This window comes from Maniola jurtina, chromosome Z (assembly GCF_905333055.1).
Source record: "Maniola jurtina chromosome Z, ilManJurt1.1, whole genome shotgun sequence".
NCBI lineage: Eukaryota > Metazoa > Arthropoda > Insecta > Lepidoptera > Nymphalidae > Maniola > Maniola jurtina.
The window spans coordinates 4,868,670-4,893,967 of NC_060058.1; the positions used below are offsets into that span (position 1 = coordinate 4,868,670).

The 25,298-nt window shown below is 37.1% G+C and overlaps 1 protein-coding gene and 1 long non-coding RNA gene across 2 annotated transcripts in view; one reads left to right on the forward strand and one right to left on the reverse strand.

Moving 5' to 3' along the window:
- The window catches only part of LOC123880230 (probable cationic amino acid transporter), a 98,604-nt gene extending 84,229 nt beyond the window's left edge, over positions 1 to 14,375 (reverse strand). The window contains exon 1 of the mRNA XM_045928229.1: positions 14,252 to 14,375. The gene's annotated coding sequence lies outside the window, so the exon portion shown is untranslated. The remainder of the gene's footprint in view (positions 1 to 14,251) is intronic.
- LOC123880231 lies at positions 419 to 19,330 on the forward strand. The gene is made up of 3 exons (XR_006799189.1): positions 419 to 430; positions 508 to 513; positions 19,266 to 19,330. It is a non-coding gene; the product is annotated as an uncharacterized LOC123880231 (long non-coding RNA).
- Positions 19,331 to 25,298: the final 5,968 nt, after the last annotated feature.

The following is a 25,298-nucleotide window of genomic DNA, read 5'->3' on the forward strand; positions in this document are numbered from 1 at the left end:
TTCTATCCAATATTATCATTTTTCTTTAGAATTTTTTTTTGAAAAAGCTTCACAACCTCTTCCACTGCCAAAAGTCACTGGTACCTCTGGTACTGGTACTGGTAAAAGTCACCTCTTCTCGAGATAGGTGCTTCTCTGTGGACGTATCTTATTTCAGCAATGTAGCATAATTAAATTATATTATGATTTTTATTTCGAAACATATTTAAACGTATATGAAACGTGTATGTCAGAGAGACAGCATCAAGACCGGGAGCCGCAGCAGAAATGGTCGAATACCTCTCTTATCGAGAGTTACATTTTTGTTCCGTTTGCCATAGAGACACAGGGCCATGGAGTCTTAGTGCTAAAAAATGTTACGAGATATTTCATAGCCTCAACTAATGACAATAGGGCTGGCTGATTTTTTACGCAACGGATCAGACTGGCAGTCCATCGCGGAAATGCAGCCAGTAGGTATTCTTGGCGCCATTCCATGCTGGCACGATTCTAATTAGATAATGCTAGCTTAAAGTTTTACTGTCATAAAAAAATGTTAAGAAACAATAAAATATTTCAATTAATACCTAACAATTAACCTTTTAAATGATCAAAAACAGAGCTCTATTGTGGTATATTTAATTTGTTAACCAAATAGGTTGTTGCTAATATTGTTTGGTGATGTTTTAGATAGAGAATACTACAATGGAAATGCATTTAGTGCTCAACATTAATAGCACTCAAATGGGTAAACTATCCATCGTGTATTTATTCCAATTTCAATATTGTGCTGCATTTTCACCATGATGCTTGGTTATAATAATAAAGAGGTTAGTTTTCAAGCCAATTATTATTATTATTGCCATAACCTACCTCACCTAATTCTTTATTCACATTCAATCACAGGCATTCAAAAGTTAACATGATATCCAGAGATTAAATATTAATACCTAAGATAACTATAAGTAGGTATCAGGAATATCAACTGCCATTCTACGACTATAAAGTTTATTGATTGAGACCAGCACCCCATTGCAATGATTTTTATGCGAAAAAGTCACATAGTTCTTACGTTCTATGTAAAAACAACAAAAAAATGATTATTGATGAGTGTATGTGTAAATAACATGGAGTAGGTACCTACGTAGTGCTCGACATGCAATATTGTTATGAAAAAGTTAATAGAGTGAAGAGCCATTAAATGGGAAAAAACATGTTAATTGAATTACTCCCTAGTTTTTCAGCGTCCTTTTAAAGATTGCATTTAAAAACAAATTAGAAGCCAAACAGTTTATTATACGAAATTATTCGCTAGAAAAAACACGATAATGTGTGAAACAATAACTTCAAATTTAAAAACCCCCCGACACAAAAAGCTCTTTAAGAAAACTAGAAAATACCTGATAACTTTTTAACAGCTGAACCGATTTTCTTCGATTATAGCTAAGAACACTCTCGATCAAGCCATTTTTCAAACAAAAAAACTAAATTAAAATCGGTCCACTCGTTTAGGAGCTACGATGTCACAGACAGATATACAACATACGTCAAACTTATAACACCCCTCTTTTTGGGTCGGGGGTTAAAAATTGGTTTGTATTTAATTTCTATTTGAAATACTCCGTTATTTTAAGCAGTGAATTGTTTAATGTTCGTGGAATTTTGGACAAATCCGTGACATCGGCATTGGACAATTGGGTAATTAATGGTGTCACGTCACACACAAGCGCTTAACCGCAGAATTGACGACTGCACTTTGGTATTGGTGTTACGTATACGTGCTTGGGAACATCGAAATATAATTCAATGGGAACAATGCACTAGCGCAATTTCAAAATGCAACAAGTCTGTTTAGTGAGTTTAAGATTAATATCAGAAATAGCTCCTAAAGATTGCTAATAAAGTGGGAATTGCCGTCTGAAGTGAAAACCTAAAAGTGATAACTCAAAATTTAAAAAACTCTTCGACACAAAAACCTCTATAAGAAAACTTTCAAACGGCTAAACCGATTTTCTTCGATTATAGCTACTCTCGATCCCAAAAAGAGGGGTGTTATAAGTTTGACGTGTGTACTTATCTGTGTATCTGTCTGTGGCATCGTAGCTCATAAAGTAACGAACCGATTTCAATTTAGTTTTTTTGTTTGAAAGGTGGCTTGATCGAGAGTGTTCTTAGCTATAATCCAATAAAATCGGTTCAGCCGTTTGAAAGTTTCAAACGGCTGAACCGATTTTATTGGATTAGCTCTTTTCTAGTTACTGTAACCTTCACGTCTTGTCGGGAATGTTATAATTTTTTTTAATTTACACATGTTTTATTATATTCTCATATTATGAATTCTTGGAATCGTTACACTTCCAAACCGAGGTATCAAATTATACCTAACGTGTTTTTATTCTTACCTTCATTCTGTCGGACTCAGACGCAATTTACACTCAGGTTTTTTTTAATTCACTATAGGCAAGCGCTTGACCACAATCACACCTGATGGAAAGTGATGATGTGGTCTAAGATGGGACGCGTTTACCTAGAAGGTGTCTATTCATTAGGTTAAAATCTATAGAGCGCACTTTGACTTTGCTTAGACTTAAGTTTAACGAGACAGACTTATGCCAGTATAACGCTGTCTCGTTTTAACAGAGCCTTAAGTCTGAGCAAACTCAAAGTGCGCTCTCAGCCTGAGAGTATGAAATGGAGCTAAAACGATCTTTCTAGATAACAACTCAAAGCAAGCTTTATTTACTTTGACACAAGGACCTGCGCGGGGTGCACTCAGGCGAAAGCGAGTGGTCCTTTGAATCTTGTCCGTGTTTCATTTTCAGTATACCAATTTTAACCAAAAGTCACAAAATACATAAAACTGTGTTTAATTTACTATCAAAAAGACTCGGCTCTGCGCCACTTCATCTAGCCCTCAGGTTTCTTTTTATAATAAACGTAACTCTCCCTTCCTTTCTTCCTTTTTTTTCCTAGCGTTAAATAAACCTAAGGTTAATGTAATGTAATACCATGTATGTACGAGTACTCTGACAATTTCAATCACATCGCTCGTAAGAAGTAGTAGATAGACAGACAGATAATCTTGCTGGCATAAATCTTGTAAGTGAGAAGTCTTCGGTTCGATTCTCGATAGAGATAATCTGAGAAATTAAATTTCTAAATCGACTCGTCAGGTCGGTTATGGAGACTTCGACCGTGGCTATTGAAACCCTCATTTTCACCTTGGGCATTTATGTGATATTTTCATTACAACTCGGTATTACTTTGCTATCGTAAGGCTTTAGAACAACAAAGTCGTCTAAAAATAACAAAGTTTTAAAAGCTCATTGTTAGTTCCGCCTAAGTTCTTCTAAGTGTCCTTATGTAGAAGCCCACATACGCAATGGATTATTATCAGGTATTCCCACTTTACATATTTATTTAAGGACCTAACGCAAATGGAGTTAGGAACATAGTCCGCGAGTTTAATAAGCTCAACAGAGTTGAAAGTAATATAGTAATTTTTAAGCTTGGAACGGGGTAAACAAGGTGGACCGAGGTTGCAAGAAGTCATAGCCTTTTCAAAAAATCGGCCAAGTGCGAGTCAGACTCGGGCATTGAGGTTTCCGTACTCGGGTATTTTCCAACATTTTGTACAATAAATCAAAAACTGTTATACATAAAAATAAATAAATATCTGTTTTAGAATATACAGGTAAAGCAATTTCATATGATACCCCGCTTGGTATAGTTATCTTACTTTGAAAATTGAAACACATTTTAATTTTTTTTTAATGATGTAACCACAAATTCGCGGTTTTCACATTTATTCCTGTACTTTGGCCATCGCCCTGACCAGTCACCCCGGGACCTGAAAGGGTCCGCGTGGACGACCTCGAGATGACTTGTGCTATAAGACCTACCTACCTACCTTTCATGATTCTAGGTCAACAGGAAGTACCCTATATGTTTCTTGACAGACATGACGGACGGACGGACGGACGGCCGGCCGGAAGGACGGACGGACGGACAGACAGACAGATAGACAACAAGGTGATCCTATAAGGTTTCCGTTTTTCCTTTTGAGGTACGGAACCCTAAAAAAAATGTAGCGCAGACACCTACTAGGTGAATAGATACGCTGAGTATGACCGCCAAGGCGGTTTTAGTGGATATAAATTCAAGACAACCTCTCACCAAACCCATGATGATGGTTTACCCCCATTATTAAAAATAAAATAAAAAAGTTGGATTGTTTAAATATATTCATACACCCAATTAACTACTGATTAATTCTAGAGTTTAAAGTTTCAAATGCGATATACGCAGTGGAAACGCCGTATCTACAGGCGACTATTAGTAACTTGCTAAACTTCATACTTACTAATTACTAAATAACTAGAGGATGCCCGCGGCTTCGCCTGCGTGGATTTCGGTTTTTTAAAATCCCATAGGAACTCTTTGATTTTCCGGGATTAAAAGTAGCCCATGTCCTTCCCCGGGATATATCCCATATCTGTACTAAATTTCATTAAAATCGGTTCTGCGGTTAAGCCGTGAAAACGTAGCAGACAGACACACAGACAGACACACTTTCGCATTTATAATATTAGTATAGATGAAGCTACGAGATCGTCGCCTGTTAACAGGCGCTAGAGCCAAGTAATATTTTTTCTAGTTTTGTATTATATGATAACTGTCACAAGTGATGGACTATGGCCAAAATCCTTCTCATTCTGAGAGGAGACCAGTGCTCAGTACTGAGCCGGCGATGGGTTGATCACAGCGAGTACTGTCACAACTTGATTTTTAACCCTCGACCCAAGAAGAAGGGTGTTATAAGTTTGACATGTGTATCTGTGAATCTGTCTGTGGCACCGTAGCTCCTAAACTAATGAATTATATTTTTTTTTGTTTGAAACGTGGCTTGATCGAAAGTGTTCTTAGCTATAATCCAAGAAAATCGGTTCAACCGTTTGAAAGTTATCACCTCTTTTCTAGTTACTGTAACCTTCACTTGTCGGGGGTGTTATAAATTTTTAATTTACACATGACATGTAAGCAAAATACAATATGTTTTGTTATTTTACTACAGACCTTGGCAGACCTTGGTGTAAGCACCATTAGTGGAAAAAGTGCCAAACGAAATCATTTTTTAGAGCAGTATTTTTTTATCAACACAATGCAGCGATAATGGTATGGAGGTTTTTATAATCAAACCCTTACTACTTGCAACTGCTATCACGCAGCGCGATGGTTTAAACAAGTGTAAATTAAAAATTTATAACACCCCCGACGATCCAAAGTATTTGAGTTTTCCAAAACATCATTTTCAAATAAATAATTATGTATTTAGGCAACGTCCATCTTGACAGCTTGACATTTGTCTATTGACATAATATTATGAACCTAACGGTTATATAACCTTCTTTTCTACAAGAAAACTAGAAAAGAGCTGATAACTCTTAAACGGCTGAACCAATTATTTTAGATTATAGCTAAGAACACTCTCGATCAAGCCACCTTTCAAACAAAAAAAACTAAATTAAAATCGGTTCATTCGTTTAGGCGCTACGATGCCACAGACAGATACACAGATACACAGATACACAGACACACAGATACACAGATACACACGTCAAACTTATAACACCCCTCTTTTTGGGTCGGGGGTTAAAAATACATGCCACCATGCTCCCTAGTTAGCGTGCCTTATCTAAACGTAATAATGAAATATAACGCGTGCTCGTTATCGATCTGCATCTAAAGCAGGGGTGCGTTGGTGCGTGAACGCATCGCTACACGCAACATACAAACGCCTAGTACTTGTAATATATTTTGTAGTGCGCAAAACTAACTAACTATATTGCCATATATATATAATATTAAATATATAAATTTTAAAAATTCCTTGCAACTTGGTACTATCCAACACTAGCTTCTCCTTTCAGCAAAGGTTGCCTGGTAAAGATTGCTCCAAGCAATAAGGCCGCCTTTGCACCACAATTGTTTTTCTGTTTTCTTCTTTCTGTGTTGTGTTTCTTTACATGTGTTTTTGTGTGCAATAAAGTGTTCTATCTATCTTTCTATCAATAAGGCTACGTCCAAAGTCACCAATATATGGGGAAAGGGGAAACTTCTAAATAAGCCAGTGCTGACAGGGAACCGGAAGCTATATTACATAATATATAACATAAAATAAATATCATTCATCAGGCTCTGTGGATACCATGGCATATGGAAGTACTTAGTTATTAGTACACAATAATCAACACAGTGTTTTGTCTAGAAACGCAATGTATTGCTTAAGCAGGAGCTTTTCCGGGCTTCTTGCAAGACTGAATAATTTAGAAATGATTTCACATACTACAAGGGGCATACAGTGTTCCAGCAATGCAAAAGCTACTTGCAAAAAAAAAGAACACTAGCACAGTTTTTTTTTTTCATGTACAAGTAAGCGCTTGACTGCAATCTCACGTGGTGGTAAGTGATGATGTAGTCTAAGATGGAAGCGGGCTAACCTGGAAAGGATATGGCAGTACCCTTATCTCTTTGGTTTGTACACGGCATCATACTAGAACGCTAAATCGCTTGACGGCACGGCTTTGTTGGTAGGGTGGTAACTAGCCACGGCCGAAGCCTCCGTCCTTCCTGCCTTCGTGTTCAAATCCGACTCGCATTGGACCGTTTGTATTAATTTAGCTCTGTTTCTATAGTATTTATTACTCAGCCCAAACTCCCCAAATCGCGGGAAAACAATCATTAAAATTTCACGCTGATTTTCACAGACGGGCCTTGCTATTCCATCGTCAGGTAATTGCCTTATCTTCCTAGGAAAGGAAATGAGTTTTACTGAAAGTGGCTCCACTTGGCTTCAAACGTCACACTTCCGCTCAGTCGTAATGTCTAGAATTTATGGCACTATGCAGTAAATAGCCTTGCCTATTTAAACAAAAATTTAGGCGGTTTACGGCTATGATTACATCCATACTAATATTATAAATGCGAAAGTGCGTCTGTCTGCTAGCTTTTTACGGGCTATTTATTTAACTAATTTTGCCGGAATTTGTATACGCATAGATATAGCTTGACTCTTCACTTTTTTTCCCATGAATAATTATGGAGTTTCCACAGGATTTAAAAAAATCTAATTCCACGCGAGTGAAGTTGATGGCCTCATGTAGTAATAGGTTATCATTTAAGATAACTAGCATAAGCGTAAAACTTGCACATTAATGTGGATAGTCATTTTTATTACTTTCTAGCACAAAATTTAAACATCCCCACTGTGCAAGTATGAGATATCATATCTTTGGCTCTGTCATTTGTATGGGATTACGTGACAGAGAGCTCGCTATACTCACTAGTCACTTATTTCCATGGATAGACTATAGTGGTTAGATTATGCGCCAAACGTATATAAATCAATGTATGGCCCATATCTCACAGCCTGTCCACTGTCCATGCACTTCTATTTAAATCGTAGGCAGTAGAGCGCGTAGCACCAGGCTACGAGATAACATGTCCGTCTATAACTTTTTTTTGCCCTCGTTTCAAATAGATTGAAGGTTTCTAAACGATCGTATATATGATAATAGGTATATTCCATAGGTACATTTTATGTAATTAATTAATGTTTACCTATCTGTATTTAGTTAAAACTGTAGAGGCATGCAATTTCTACTCGCCGATGCTGGCTAGCAAACAACTATTAAGAAAACTTTTACACAGCTACCATTTGGATCAGACAAATTAAATTTTTGAACGAATCAAAAATCCTGCAGCTTACGTGGACCTACGAGAGCCTCATTCTCCTCAAGATCCTCATCAACCACTGTCGAGCGACGTGCTCCAGAAGCCCACAGTAGAAAGAAAGTATTGATTTTTAAGTTCTGGTAGTGTAACGTAAATGTGAGTGGCGTTTTATTGGAATACCTAACCACGCTGCCACAAAACCTTGTACAGTCGCTGGCAGTTAGATGAAAGTTTTTGACACACTATTGTTGGCCAGCACCATTCCACGCGGGCATGATTTGTATGGTAATTAGATAAGGCTATTTTTAAGGTTTAATGTAAATTTAGCAAAGTTTTTATTGTAATAAACATTCGTACAAAAAAATTAAATACTGTCAATATAGAATTATCAACACTACCAAAATACAAAATTTCATTCAAATTGTTAACCCTGTTTCCGATTTATAGTATAGGATATTTTTAGTTGACATTGGCCTAGAGCCAACAGAGCCGTGAAGTATCCAAGGGCACCGACATTCGAGGTTAATGACGGCTGTTGGATCAAGTTACGGATTACTAAGTCAAATACAAACCTGTTGAAGATAAAAGGCCAGTCGTCACTATGACATACTCAGAACAATGGTGCTAATGAATTATAAAATAAAAATCTAACGCACAGATACGTCGACATGGAATCCAAAAACTAAACACCTTCTTCTTTCTTTCTTTTTCTTCTCTCTGGGCTGGTTTCCGCACTTAAACGTAGCCACTTGTTGTGCGTGAGTTGCCTCTCCCCACCGAAGTGACGAAACACCTAAGTAAACACCATAGAAATGCCTAAAAACCTTAATTTAAAGTTTTAGCTTGTAGTTTTGAAACGAAATTAATTCACTTATTTCATATAGCACATCATGTTTCACTTATAACATATATCAAGACTCCACCACCGGTTCGGAAAACAAATTCTACCAAGAAAAGCCGGCAAAAAACCTTTTTTTCGATCCCAGGAATGCTGAAAGTAGGCAAAAGTTGAAACGCATTTAGTGAAATCGGCTATTGACTAGACAGACTGAATCAAGTAGAAGAATGTCTGTTTATTATGATCGTAATTTACATGTGCTATGTGCTACACTGACGAATTCACCCTCATCACTCTTCGTTTAACTTCAACTACTCAACCTACGTTACGTTACGAGCATTAGCAACTCGGCCCAGCTCTCCCTCCCTCCACTCACTCTTTCCACTTCATAGACTCGCTCCATGAAGACGTCTTTCACAAGGACACTTCTGGGACAAGCAAGACTGTGCGTGGACCCATAGAATGGGGACTGTGACATATCTCATCACATCATCATCAGCCTATCCTATATGTTGGACATAGGTCCAATAGTGGATAGGCTGATGATGAGGCCTATGCCTCTCTTAAAGAGCGCCACCACACCAGGTCCTCAGCCTTCCTCATTCAGCCACTTCCCACCAGCCTCTTTATATCATCGATGTTTCTTTCTGCAGATCAGTCAAATCATGAGGCACCCATTTGTCATATTTTTTTATTTTATTGATTTGACGCAAATGAGTCAATATTGTTGGTAAGGTAACTTTAAACCATGCCGCTAATTCCTGGGTAGTTTGGCTCGGATCGGCTTCCACCATCTCTTTCAAATCATTGTTATTCACCTGTGTGGGCGGTCTTCCACGTGGTTCGTTCTTCAAATCGAAGTTTCCATCACGAAAGCGTTTAAACCAAAATCGCACAGTGCGTTCATTAGCAGTCCCCTCTCCAAACGCAACATTAATATTGCGAGCTGTTTCTGCCGCGTCAGTTCCGCGTCGGAACTCGTATTCAAAAATCACACGAATTTTCGAAGTATCCATCTTTATTGTCTAAGCTGAATAAAAAAAACAACTGAAAGTTGATAATCGAATGTTGCACATTTTTTAAAAGAAGAACTACATAGGTACCGTATGAAAAAAGTTTCACTCAAAAATCTCAAACCATGAAGGTTCTATGTCAATTCGAAGTACCTATTACAATAAAACGGCAATTTCATACTTTAACCCCTATTATTACATACAAACCTTGAGGTTGACAATTTTATAACACCTTGGTACTAGACTTAGGGAAAAATTATATGGATACGGATATTCAAATGATATGTTGTCTGAATATCAAGCCTTAAAACTATTAATATTTAATTTGACACACTAACCAGAAGTCGATATTGATCAGTCCACTAATATAGTACCCAACTATTTGAAGGTGTCAGTTTAAAATTAAAGAGTTGGCATATTGGTCTTTTGGAAAGCCTGGTTAATGCTCTAGATCTGCGTTCTCGTTTTTAGTGTAGACACTATAATGATCTAATGTATTGTAACAAGCATATAATGTGTCTGTATGTCTGAGCATTCTGACTGGCAGGTCACAGGAACTGTATTACAATCAGATTTTATCAGGCATCCCCTCAACATGTGTTCGTCGTAGTACGCATAAGCACTATCCACATAGACAGTTCGAACTGCTGAATCTAGAAAATTTGAATTTTCGTACACCCCCACTAAAAAAGTTTTTTAAGAAAGACCTTAGCCGGGTCGGCTAATAATAGTATAGACACAATATAAATACCGAGAGAAGTAAAGGTTAAAATGTATAAAAGTATTTCTACTGTACGTATTAAATCAAAAATTAAATTTCGTAAAAGCGTTTCTTTGTTCTACGGCCTTCGGGCTTCTTACGAGTGACACGTACGAATTTGGTATTAGTATTAGTAATTTATTCACGCGACTTTCTTTTAACCAGTGGGTCATTTATTTTACCCGACTACGGGAAGGCATGCAAATCTAGCAGCTATAGAGGTATCTAGATAACCTAAGTTCAACCCAAAGTTCAATTGAATTCCTTTAAACAAACGTAGGAGGATGTAGGTCTTGTATCACTCCGTCGACGCCTGACACTGAACTTTGATCGATCACGTTCCATGCAGTTTCACAAGTTGACAGTGTTATCCAAGAAAATTCTAAGCGTATAAGCTATATAAAAACTTAATATAAGGCTTGAAATACCTACCTATACAGAAAATCTCTCAAACAAACATGAGTTATCTGTAGAAACAAAATCCTGAACTGTGCTCCTGTTATAGACAGTTCTGATTATAAATTAGCTGCCCTATTTAAGGGTTAGCTGGGCTCAAGATTAGATTTTTTAGACTTGCGTTTATCTATTCTGTAGACTAATGTAATAAGTGTTTGATGTTATAAACCTTCCTCGTAAAATGTTGTGGCTTTAAACGATTGTGAAAACCACATTGAAATCAAATGAAAAGGAACCATACGTGAATGAACGCATATTTTGACTTTTTATACTACCTACTTATATAGATGAGATATAAAGAACCAACACCACGTGAAAGAACGTCATCAAAGAAAGAAAACGAGTTATGGTTACGCAAATTAATGCGCAAACGAATGAATACGTTTTTGCCTACACTAAAAGACTTTTAAAATTTGTTAATGAGGAAGATTTCAGAAAATTCTTCTTAAAAACATATTTCAAATTACAGTACAAATATAAAAATAATTTTTGTTTGTACATATTGTATGTCAGTAATGTTCCTAATATTTTATTGTTGCTAACTCTTATGGTGCACACCATCAGTGAAATGCAGCTAAGAAGTACCCTGCAGCATCATGAAATGTATTTGTATTTTAGTATATCAAAGACCAAGTCTCTATCAACAGCTCCTGAATCTCCTCTACCCTGCGGCCTGTGGACGTTGGATATGACCCTCACTTGGACACAATTGAGTTGGTTGGAGTACTGTGATTGCTGTATAATTCTTAACTGTGTATGGGGGCGTATGGTAACCCCAGTAGTGTATCTGGTTCGATATCCGCTGGCAAGATTAGCAGGGATTTTAATCTGTAGGGAGTCCGACTCGATTTTAATATAGGTATACTGCACCAGACCACGTAGCTGTTGGTATCCACAATGGGTTTTTCTCTCAAAAAAAAAAAAGGTCATCCTTGTGTCATCATAAAAATAAGAGTAAGTCAAGCATAAGTCAAGTGTTATTATTGTGTAACAATTTCAATGGTACCTACAGCTGTTTAATCAGAAAGTGCTCTCGACGAGTTGCAAAAACTGGCACGTAATTTCCTGCGTTGTTGTTAAAATTTATTTAACGAAAGGCACCCTACTGCTGGTGTATTTAATTTGCAAACGTCGAATTATTTAAGAGGGACATGTTGGAAATAACAATTGAAAACGCTACTGAGAGAACCCGTGTACGAGGCCAATAGAGCCATAAGTATAACGTTTCAGGCGAATAGGAATAAATTTATCTAAGTACGTGTCTTTTTAACCCCCGACCCAAAAAGAGGGGTGTTATAAGTTTGACGTGTGTATCTACTATTTGTGTATCTGTCTGTGGCATCGTAGCGCCTAAACGAATGAATCGATTTTAATTTACTTTTTTTTTTGTTGAAGGGTGGCTTGATCGAGAGTGTTCTTAGCTATCATCCAATAAAATCGGTTCAGCCGTTTGAAAGTTATCAGCTTTTTTCTAGTTACTGTAACCTTCACTTGTCGGGGGTGTTATAAATTTTTAATTTACACTTGTTTATACCACGATACGTTGCAGTTTGTTGCTGAAAGGTGGGAACAATTCGCCGCCCAAGCCCCACTGTACTATACCCGAGCAAAACAGAATCTCCTTATCTCAACCCATTTCGAAAACTCTAACTTAGAGCACACGTTTAAAAAAGTTCCTTAGCTTTGTTTGATGAAAATCTGTTCAGGCGTCAAAAAAAATTTCCTGTTTAGTTTAGAGATCTCAACTATGCAATAGATATAATTTATATTACTTCATCATATTGTTTTCTAGTCAAATAAGGACCCCAGCGGTGGACTTAGACCTCCTGAAGAGGCCTGGAATGGCTTCACTGTACGAGGTCAATGCTTTCTTTTATGGTGCTTGTTTGTTACTACTTTTGACGTCGAACAGGCGTTATTCATGAATAACACATAAAAGCAAATAGCAATATTGGAGCAAAATAATACAATATTTCTAACTTTTGTGCAATAAATCTTTCTTAAATTCAGAAATGAACCGAAAATATGACCTGATCCATGAATATAAACGCGAGCGAAGCGAGTACAAAATTCACTAACTATTTCGGCTTGATATTAAACTTCGGAGGCCTCCTTACACCCGAGGCCCAGGGTGGACTCTCTCCGCCCATCCTTAGTCCGGCACTGATTAACCCATATATTCCACAGGTCGAGTCGGAAGTGATTTAAATTTTTAATTAAATACTCGTCTCTGTATCCTGACTATGTGATCAAACACAGAACGAATGAATAGTAATTAGCCGATTCTCAATTCCGTGTGGTCAAAGTTCTTTCAGATGTCACTTTCGTAAATTAATTTTTTAAATTTAACTAATTCGAAATAAATTAGTTTCTCTTAATGTAACAAGTTAGCCCACGGCATAAGTTGGCAGCTATATTCGTACATTTATAATACATACTAACACTACTCTATCCCATAGATTTTGTTACTCAGAAAATAAGTAAGGTCTGGCGGTACTGGGATTTTGCTCTAAATTGTAACACTTCTAACGCGCTTCTCTGCACAAACAGTGTGTATTTCTATTGCCATTATAACAGCAAATAATAAAAATTTCAAAATTCCGGCCATGTTAATTAAAAAAATTAATAAGTACATTATCTTGTACTCGGTACGGAATGATTGGTTGTACGGAACCCTTCGTATCGAAGTCCGAATCGCACTTGAGCCATTTTATTTGAATCCTCACGCATAGAGTTCATTAGTGTACTCTTTTCATAAATAATTATAATTTAAGCTGTTATAAATAGTTCATTAAATTGTATTCATTTGAAATGGGCATTTTTGTCTTACATTTCATATCATTCCTTTGTTTTAAGGCTTGATTCAGATTATTTTTTCAAGATTAAAATATGATATTTTTACACTATAATGAATATAATTGTAGGCTCCAGATATTGCCTGTTGCCTTGTTCCATAAATTCTTTTCAAGATAGTAGAAATAAATTAACGCTGACCGTTTCAATTTTATCTTAAAATGTGCTTAGAAAAATAAGCTTTGTCATAAATAAACAGCTTCCTTGATTTTTACATTAACTGGTCTTGCATCTTTACGTAAAACAATAGCATTGATATTGCAACTGTAAGTGTGAGCTGAAAATAAAATTTTCACCATCTCCACGCAATTTTCCCCATAGTTTCAGTAAATATGCGGGCACCGCGCCGTGCTACGAAAAGGAATACGAATACCCAAATTGACACAATGGCTTAACCTCATAAGGCCAACACGATCCATTTTCTAAACTATTTAAAACCTAGTGCGGACTGCAATTCAATTTAAAACGCAACGCAATTCGAATAATACAAGCATTAATGAAACAGTTCACAAACTTTTAAATTTTAATCTTCAAAAAAGTTGTACATTCTTTTTAACCCGTCAATAGTTTCGCACGCTTCGAAAGTTTGTAAAGTGTTTTGAATGATTTTGATCTTACTTGAAAGTCGATCAGTGACCTTCGCAGAGATGAGAGGTGTCCGCAAACGTGACCTGGGTGGTTGGTGTACTCGCGGCAGGCGCCTGTCGCGCGTCGCGAAGTGCAACTCCGGGGCCAGAGAACGACTCTCTACCACGAAGGAAGGCACAACACTGCTTATCGACCCCTCGCGCCGCAAACTCTGCCGCTAACCCCTGTTCGGATGTGACTCGCGCCTGCCTACGGCGCGCTGTTGCCAAAATGCGAGGAACCTTTAAACAATTCATCTGTCATTAAGCCCGTCTAAGCGATCGATGACCACGTGACTCTGATTCACAAGACCGAATCCAGTCACGAACGCCCGTACTTAAAAACTCAATGGTTGTAAGTCCTATGCATCGATTTTTCTTTCGGAGCCTATTTAAAAGCACGTCTGGCGTGAATATAATTAAACCCACGAATAAGAGTTTTGCTAAGAACTAAGCATTGTATTGTACTGAAAATCATATTTTTTATGAAAGAATGCCAAGTAAAGGTCTCAGTGACCGAGGTTAGGTGGTTGAGTGAACAATTAGGGTTAGGTGGCTGAAGGTTGAAAGGAAAGACTCAAATAAGCAATAATATTATTTTAAACATAAATAATTGGATCATACCTAATGAGCATTAATGAGTTAGTTGAATGACTACGTTAAAACAAAGAAAATGAAAGCTGTAGAAATTCCGCCACTTTCTAAAATTCATTTCTGATTTCAAAAGTTTCCCCGCAAAATAGCTCCCAACTACGTGAAGCGTAGCATTTTTTAAAGGTGAACAAACAAAGTTCTGGATCACGTTTTCCCGAGTAGGTATTTCGCTTATACAAATAAAACCAAACAAGGTTCATAACAACAAAAGCAATTAAATCCTAAATTCGCAACAAACGTCAAAACTCAACTTTGAATTTTTAACCGACTTCCAAAAAAGGAGGAGGTTCTCAATTCGTCGGGATCTTTTTTTTTTATTTTTTTTTATTTTTTATGTATGTTCCCCGATTACTCAAAGACCCCTGGACCGATTTGGAAATATTTTTTTTTGTTTGAAAGGGTATACTGTGCAGGTGGTCCCATATAAATTTGGTGAAGATCTGATGAATATCTTCGGAGATGGAGAACAGAACTCCTCAATGGATAGGAGCAAATTGCTCGCGATCAGTGTAATAGCTTAGTAAACAGTAGGGTTTTAATTGGGCACAGCATATTATAGTACAGTAGGGCCACTAAAAATTGTGAAATAAAAAATTTTCAAAAGAAAAATAAAACCGACTTCAAAAACGACAAACACTAAAAAGTAAAAAATAACTTTTGTTTAGCTACACGTGTAATGCACCTAGGTATGAAGTCGGGCGAGCTTCACTCTTGGATTTCTAATTTTGTTTTAATATGCTCGCTCGACTTCATACCTAGGTGCATTACACGTGTAGCTAAACAAAAGTTATTTTTTACTTTTTAGTTTGTCGTTTTTGAAGTCGGTTTTATTTTTCTTTTGAAAATTTTTTATAGCGATCAGAACATAGGTGATATTATGAATTATAGCTATGCAAAGTTTATTTGCTATATGCTGACACGCTCTGACTTCGCACATGTATTCAGTAGGCTTTCCTATTATTATACTTACCAAAAGTAGTACACATATATACTTTACGTACGTACAGATATAGTCCATAGACAAAAATAATGTTGTTATAGGTAAGGACTGAGTTTTATTTTTTGTTTAAGATAAAGTTATATACTGTAGACGTATTCGAAGACCCGACTCGTAGGCTATTATATCGCTAGAATACATTTTGATGACGAAATTTTAAAAAATACCTACTCATGAAACTTCAAAGAGTGAATAGGCAGGGACGTTCCACCTAAGGCTATATCATTCCCTACTGTTTGGTGTGATAGTCGATTGCAAGCCTTTAACTATAACTATACGTAGTTAAAAAAGAAACCGACTTCATGAAATAATCATCATGATCATCGTCATCATCATTAGCCTGTGGATGTCCACTGTTGGACATAGACCTTCCCTATAGAGCGCCACCACACCCGGTCCTCAGCCTTCCTCATCCAGTATTCCTCATGAAATAATAGGGGGAAAAAATTACCTACATTTTGATTATTTTTTAAAGACATCTACGACATTATAATTTTCTTATGAGAAAGAGAGATGTCTCTCTAGCTTGAATCTCCTTTGGTTTAATATTATTTCTATTCCACATACTATCTCAAATATGTAGAACTTTCTTCGCTCAAGTACACGTTACGTTACGTTACTTACGTTGGGCAGCTGCAAGCATACGTTCGTAATGAGTGTGAGTTTCAGTGAATTCGTAATTCAAAATTAATGTACTAAGAGCCCACGAGGCCTAGATCTTTGTTATTATATAAAAGCTGAAAAATTCTCTGCGTATTGCCCCCAACACAGGACAGAATGATCAGCGTCAATGAAGTTTGGATCATGGTGGCTTTGGAAGATTTACAGGCACCCCTCGACTGCAATTCACCTAGTGGTATGAGGCAGTCTAACATGGAAGCGGGTTATGAAAACCATTATATCCCATATCAGTTTTTTCACAGTATCATAACGCACCATTACGCATTAGGTACTTCCGCTTCGCAACCTGCTTGGCTATGTAGGTTGTAAGGTCATCATTTGATCACATAGATATACCCCGAGCCTAGCTCTGCTCCGCGCCGTCTTTTGAGTGACTTCATATGCGGCCCATAGTTAGCTATCTTGTCCATTTCTTGGTCTAAGTGATAATTTAGCTAAAGAAAATATTACAATAAAACTTAAAGCTAGCTTTAAGTTTTATTGTAATATTTTCTAAGAATCTAAGATCTGTGAATCTGTATGTTTGAGTGTCTGTCTGTGGCATCGTAGCTCCTAAACGAATAAACCGATTTTAATTTAGTTTTTTTGTTTGAAAGGTGGCTTGATCGAAAGTGTTCTTAGCTATAATCCAAGAAAATTGGTTCAGCCGTTTGAATATTATAAGCTCTTTTCTTTTTATAAAATTTTAATTTATTTTTACCTTGTAGAATTTTTTTTATGTAGAGAACAGTAAGATTGTTATACTTGATCATACAAAGTTCAGTGATGTAAAGTTTCACTTGTAGTTTGGCCAAGGATAGGGGTTCGTAAGCTTGCTGAAGTCTTGATAACACAGTTTGTTAAGATAATATCCAGTTCTCCTTTTCAATAGTATATCTATTGTACATAGCTAGGTACTTTCGCAAATAAAATCAAAATATTTTACTGCGAAGACACAAATCTTACTTTATACTAGATGATGCCCGCGACTTCGTCCGCGTGCATTTAGGTTTTGTCGTGACAACGTCTTATAATTCGATACAGCCGGCTGCACGCACGAAAAAACATGACTAATGCGGCGTTACCTCAACATGACTCATGAGTTACCTCGCGTTACCTCGCCTGCGGAGGTAACGCGAGGTAACGCCGCGATCGGCCTTTGTTGTCACATTCAACTATCGTCAGTAAACCGACTTTACAGACAACCAATTTTTTTTGAAAAATCCCGTGGGTGCTCTTTGCTTTCCGGGATGAAAAGTTGCCCATGTCAGTTTCCGGGACGCAAGCTATCTCTGTACCAAACATATAAATCGGTTACACGGAGAACGTATAAGAATCCCGTGGGAACTCTTTAATTTTCCGAGAAAAAAGTAGCCTATGTCCATCCCCGGGATATAAGCTAACTCTATATCAAACATCAAAATCAGTTGAACACTTGGGCCGTGAAAAGCTAGCAGAAAGACAGACACACTTTCGCATAGTATTAGTATGGATGTACAGCTTCAATATAAAACAAAATTATGCGAAATGTTTCAGAAATCATATAATATAAAGCATTCAGCACGATAATACTCTCTATATCCCCAGAAAATACCCGTTACTGCATTGAAAGGGAAGCATTGAAGTTATACCATTAACAACTTATACTCATAGCTTTAAGAGGGGTCTCTCCGTCACTCGCTTCATACAAACGTAGTTCCGATTTCATTTGAATATTAAGCAACCAAAGTCTATGAAATTTTGCAGACATATTCTAGAAACTAATTTCTATGTCTGTGGTTTTCCAGATTTCTGTTAAAATTACGGTTTCAAAGTTACGCGGTCTTAAAAATTTACATACAAATCTTTGAGCCCCTGTAATTTTAAAACTACATATTTTTAGAAAAATCTAAAACACCACAGACACAGATATTAGTTTCTAGAATATGTCTGCAAAATTTCATGGACTTTGGTTGCTTAATATGCAAATGAAATTGGAACTACGATTGTATGAAGCGAGTGACGGAGAGAGCCCTGTTAAGGATTACTGTCTAGGTCCTCATCATTTAGCTTACAATATTTTGAATGCACTGTATGTTACAGATGTTACCTACGCGTATAGAGTATTCAACTTAATCTCCTTGATACATTTCCGTAAAGACTTTACGTACTTCCGTAAAGAGATTACCGTAGATTAATCTGTTTGTGACAAATATGCATGCATAGAACTTAGAAGCAAGCGGTGTTGCAGATAGAAGTCGTGGTAGTATCTAGACTTATACTTAAGAGGGCTCTCTCCGTCACTCGTTTCCACTCATTTCATACAATCGTAGTTCCAATTTCATTTGAATATTAAGCAACCTAAGTCCATGAAATTTTGCAGACATATTCTAGAAACTAATGTCTGTGTCTGTGGTGTTTTAGATTTTTCTAAAAATATGTAGTTTTAAAATTACAGGGGCTCCAAGATTTGTATGAAAATTGTAAGACCGCGTAACTTTGAAACCGAATATTTTAACAGAAATCTGGAAAACCACAGACATAGATATTAGTTTCTAGAATATGTCTGCAAAATTTCATGGATTTAGGTTGCTTAATATTCAAATGAAATTGGAACTACGATTGTATGAAATGAGTGGAAACGAGTGACGGAGAGAGCCCTCTTAAGTACCTTTACCGTCATAGTTAATTGATTGACATCCACTGCTGGACATAGGCAGAGTGGACTAGAGTGAGAGAATTCTCGGTTTGATCCTGATCGACGATATGTCAAATATTAGGCTACTAGCTGACGCCCGCGACTTCGTCCGCGTGGATTTAGGTTTTACGAAATCCCGTGGGAACTCTTTAATTTTTCGGGATAAAAAGTAGCCTATATGCTAATCCAGGATATTATCTATCTCCATTCCGAATTTCAGCCAAATCCGCCCAGTGGTTTTTGTGTGAAAGAGTAACAAACATACACACACACACATACACACAAACCTTCGCCTTTATAATATTAGTGTGATTTTGAGGTAAAATCAAAGAAAAATAGGGCTACTTTTGGGCTACCGACGTTAAATGTTCTAGCATTTGACGCCTGCCAGTGACGTTGAGGCCTCGACGTTTTGTTAGAAGTCAACCTAACAGATTTTTTCCTTTACTTGTGCTATAAAACCTACCTACCTGCCATTCATAATTCTAGGTCAACGAGAAGTACCCTATAGGTTTTCTTGACAGACACGACGGACGGACAGACAGACATGCAGACAGACAGACAACAAAGTGATCCTATAAGGGCTCCGTTTTGCCTTGAGGTACGGAAACCTAAAAATTACGCGCTGAAATAGGAACTTCTTCCATTTTGGAAGTGGTTGAAATTAAAATCGATAGTCACATTACGACCCCAGCGCCAGACATTAATTAATGTAATTATAATATCAGGGATCAATTCCATTGTAGATTCGAGAATCAATATTATGACAAGAATCCACGGACTGTTTTAAGATAATTTGCATAATAGCTACTGTGGCGCTTATTGCATGGCTAGCATTACTTTGTAGTTACATGTTATTTAATTTATTCATACCTACATGATTTCGATGGCGGATTAAACCTCTCGGGGGCTTGGAGCATAAAGCCGCCATTCTCTATTATCTTTTTACCCGACTACGGCAAAGCCAAAAGCAAGGGTTATGATTTTAGCAGTCTATGAACTTATTTCTTTCGTCGATTTGACCCTGCCCGCTTGAAAAACGTGTGATTCAGTTACGGTATCATTCAAATAACCATATGAGCTTAATATGAGGTAGTTATTTCGAAATTACAGACAGACACTAGAATTTTATTTATTTTACATACATAATATACACTCTGTGGGTACACCAGCCCATGGGTACAAAGGTACCTCTTAGCGCTTTGAAACTTAATTACAAATACATTCTAAATCAACATACTAGATGTAATAACATTCTCTTGTAGATGTTGAATTCTCGTTTCAATTTGAAGAGCATCAGCACAGTCAGCCAAGTCTTGAAATGCACAAATGAATATGAGATCTACCTTTGAGACTACGAATAGCTATTGTTATTAGTACCTTTGAGGTAATTAAATCAAATATCTCTACATATTCACAGTACCTGTGATATATTCTTGCAACCTAGGCGTGGTTTACATAAGTGGCAATCGCGGAGACACGAAGTGTAGATCGTTAAATTTTGTAATAACGAACTAAGCAAGGGTGTTTTTGTTCGTCTGTTTGTTTGTTTAGAGTAACTATCCAAACGACTGAACTGATTTATTGAGGACTAGAGGATGCCCGCGACTTCGTCCGTAGGTAGGTTTTTGAAGATACTGTGGGGACTGTTTGGTTTTCCGGGATAATAAGTTGTCTATGGCATATTGTTGTAAATTGAATACTTGAAAAGAGTAACCGCCGAGTTTCTTGCTGGTTCTTCTCGCTAGAAACGGCATTCCGAACCAGTGGTAGATTATTTTAATGATTCAAAAGCACTTGTAAAAGTTTAATTGAACTAACTAGAAACTAGGTAGTTAACAAGAAAACAGCTGATAACTTTCAAACGGCTGAACCGATTTTCTTGGATTATAGTGTTCTTAGAACACTCTCGATCAAGCCACCTTTCAAACTAAAAAACTAAATTAAAATCGGTTCATTAGTTTAGGAGCTACGATGCCACAGACAGATACACAGATACACACGTCAAACTTATAACACCCCTCTTTTTGGGTCGGGGGTTAACAACAACAAAAAAAATCGTTTATTTAGGACGCTTTTAAGATAATTATTCACAATACCACTTCAGTAGTAAAAAAAACATAAAAATCGGTTATTTCGCTTGTTTTATATTTCAGAATAACTACCTAGATACGAGTAAGACCTACCTCTATAAAAGTAAAATTTTCTACATCTGCAACTCCTTTATGACAGAGCTAATTTACACAATGAATATTTTATCAAATAACATACTTGCTTAGGGCCTTTTCAGTGCGACGCGGATGACCTACGCGGACGTCCGCGATGGACGGTAAAAATGTGAAACCTCAACAGCGCGTTCAGAGCGACGACGCGGAGCTGTCCGCGTCGCGGAGTTGTTGAGGTTTCATACATTTTACCGTCCGTCGCGGACGTCCGCGTAGGTCATCCGCGTCGCACTGAAAAGGCCCTTAGGGCTGCCATACGTCTACCTAGTAAGAGGTGAGTTTTCCGGTGCAAGATCGCCACTCCAACACCTTTAAACTCCAACGTCCAACAGCTCTTCAAACTACGAGCTCCGCAATTTAGTTTTGCAACCCATTTACCTATGTTGGCTACTCAAATCGTTTTTTTACGAATTAGCACTAAAACTTTAGTAAATATATCTCTTTTTAACCCCCGACCCAAAAAGAGGGGTTATAAGTTTGACGTGTGTATCTGTGTATCTGTCTGTGGCATCGTAGCTCCTAAACGAATGAACCGATTTTAATTTAGTTTTTTTTGTTTGAAAGGTGGCTTGATCGAGAGTGTCCTTAGCTATAATCCAAGAAAATCAGTTCAGCCGTTTCAAAGTTATCAGCTCTTTTCTAGTTACTGTAACCTTCACTTGTCGGGGGTGTTATAAATTTTTAATTTACACTTGTTGTTAATTGAACAAGTAACTTTTGATGTAGTGAGCGTCAAAGATAACACGAAACCCAAAATTCAACAATCGTCTTTGGTATTTTAGGCAATAATAAAAAACTATCAATAAATTGCAAAATGTTGCCTTCTAATTTAATAAAACAGAAAAATTTCTCTAATGTAGCATAAATACATTTTTAAGTAAATGCAGGGGTTAACAAAATATAAGGGGTCAAAATTGGTCAAAAATGGCTCAGAGGGAATCTTCTTAACTATACTTCGATACGATGAACACGTTGGTATTGCATACAAGAAATAGTTTCATTAATTACTGTTTTATAACTAGTACATTTATTTAAATTAGATGGGGGTGAATATTGGACGCAAAGTAAAAATCAATGCCCTTCTGAAATGGTGCTACATCCGCCATCTAACGCAAGATGTTTAAATCACGTACCAAACAGACAGGACGCCTTTTCTGTGTTAGCTTGAAGTTGTCGCAGTGTTGCGTACTTTGCATAGATGGCTCTACGGTATAAAACTTGGAAAATAAAACTTTTTGTTTTCAAGTACTATAGTAGTAGTATTACTACTAGTACTATACTAGTATGTAGGTACATGTATTTAGTATATAAAGCGGAATTTACATTACGAAATTAGTTTCACGATATTAATTTTATTGTCAATTGCACGTGTAAACGTCTAATTTTGTGATGTAAAGACGTTTACACGTGCAATTGATAATGAAATTCTTAATTTATTATGTCGTGAAACTAATTTCGTTCCGCTAATTTCGTGATGTAAATTCCCATGAACTAAAGCACAATTCACGACCGTTGGGGAACTTCTAACAAAACGTCGAGTCTTCGACGCACTTCTACGTCACTACCTTACGTTAGTACCTACGACGCAGGTAGCCTCGAAGTAGCCCTATTTTTAACCTACGACTCAAAAAGAGGGGTGTTATAAGCTTGACGTGTCTATCTGTGTATCTGTCACTGGCATCGTAGCTCCTAAACTAATGAACCGATTTTAATTTAGTTTTTTGTTTGAAAGGTGGCTTGATCGAGAGTGTTCTTAGCTACAATCCAAGAAAATCGGTTCAGCCGTTTGAAAGTTATCAGCTCTTTTCTGGTTACTGTAACCTTCACTTGTCGGGGGTGTTATAATTTTTTAATTTACACTTGTCTTATTTTTCTTTGATTTTACGTTACCAATCCATAGCCTAATATTTGGATATATCGTCGATTCAGGGTTAAACCAAGGGTTCTCTCACTCTAGTTCACTTTGAGTGAGGACACTCCAAAAGAAATTCTCGGTTTTTATCTTGGTTGGACATCCTGTCAAATATTTCAATTTCATTTTCATATGCAGGTATATAAAGGTGTAATTACATAATACAAGTGTAAATTAAAAATTTATAACACCCCCGACGATCCAAAGTATTTGAGTTTTTAAAAACATCATTTTCAAATAAATAATTATGTATTTAGGCAACGTCCATCTTGACAGCTTGACATTTGTCTATTGACATAATATTATGAACCTAACGGTTATCTAACCTTCTTTTCTACAAGAAAACTAGAAAAGAGCTAATAACTCTTAAACGGCTGAACCAATTTTTTTAGATTATAGCTAAGAACACTCTCGATCAAGCCACCTTTCAAACAAAAAAAACTAAATTAAAATCGGTTCATTCGTTTAGGCGCTACGATGCCACAGACAGATACACAGATACACAGATACACAGATACACAGATACACACGTCAAACTTATAACACCCCTCTTTTTGGGTCGGGGGTTAAAAATATATTCCGCTATGTGAAATGTAATTAATGTTATTTTATTTAAATGTAATAACGTAAGTATTTATACAGGTAATATCGATTTTTATGATTTTCATCACGAGTGAATCCCATAATTTCACATAATTTCGCTCGAAAAAAATTTATTAATATAATTTGTTCAAACCGCAGCAGTGTTCAGTTTAGTTTGTGTTACACTGTGCTCCGTGCGGGCACGAAACTTTTGAAACTTCCCAGGTTGCGGCTCGGGTCACGGCATCATGTAGTTAGACAGAATCGTCCTTTCCCTACCGGATTATCGGATAAAATGAAATTCCGAACAGTTTTATTCGTTGTATCTACTTATATCAAAAATATATCCGTACTAATATTATACCTAAACGCGAAAGTTTTTTTTTTTTTAAATTACAGTTACGCCCAACATTTACATTGAAAAATTCCTCCTTGTCCGATTATTTATTATTATTGAAACAGTTCAATATAAGTTCCAATCTTCAGTTTTAAACAAGACTTTGCTTTTCTTGTACAATTCCTCTTTTGGAATACTTAATGTAGATCTACCCCTTTTCAACACTTTCGAAAGTTTCGGGCTCGCTTAGGGATGCCTCAGTCCAGTAGGGATTTAAACGTAGACGGTCTATATGAGATTGATAATAATATATCTCGCTGATCTGCCCGACTTCGCTCGGATGAAGATATATACTTTTCGTTCCTATATCCAGAGACAAAAAGGAACCCTTATAGCATCACTTTACTGTCTGCCCGTCTGTCAATCTGTCTATCTGTCTGTTTGTCTGTCTGTCTGTCTGTCTGTCTGTTTATCGTGTTAAGGCCGATCAAGAGAATCAAAACCTATAGGATTATTTACTGTTGACCTAGAATTATGAAATTTTCCAGGTTAAAGTGTTCTTTCTGGTTCGATGATGTGGAAACCGTGTGCGAGTCTGATTCGCACTTGACCGGTTTTCTGTACATTTTCACTACTCGGTCAACTCTTTCGTTTGCGAATGAGAATGAGACGGAAGCTGCTTCGACGCAATATTTAATGATCTTGCGTTGCCGGGACGTAATCGAAGGAGCCACTCTAAAGCCAAGTTTAATCACCAAGTGAGGGGTCAGTTAAAAAAGAGGCTCCCTAATCAGGTCCGCGAGCACGCGTTACGCACTTACATAATGAAAGGGGGAAGCGAGGGCGCCGGGGCCGGGGGCCGTCATCTGCGTACACCCTCAAACTCAAAGTCCGGCCGCCCGGATCGATACCTATACGTGTGGACTTTATGTAAAAAGCCTCCTGCACACCCAGAGGACGCCGACCATAAGTGTCGAGAAACGAGTCGCCCCCAG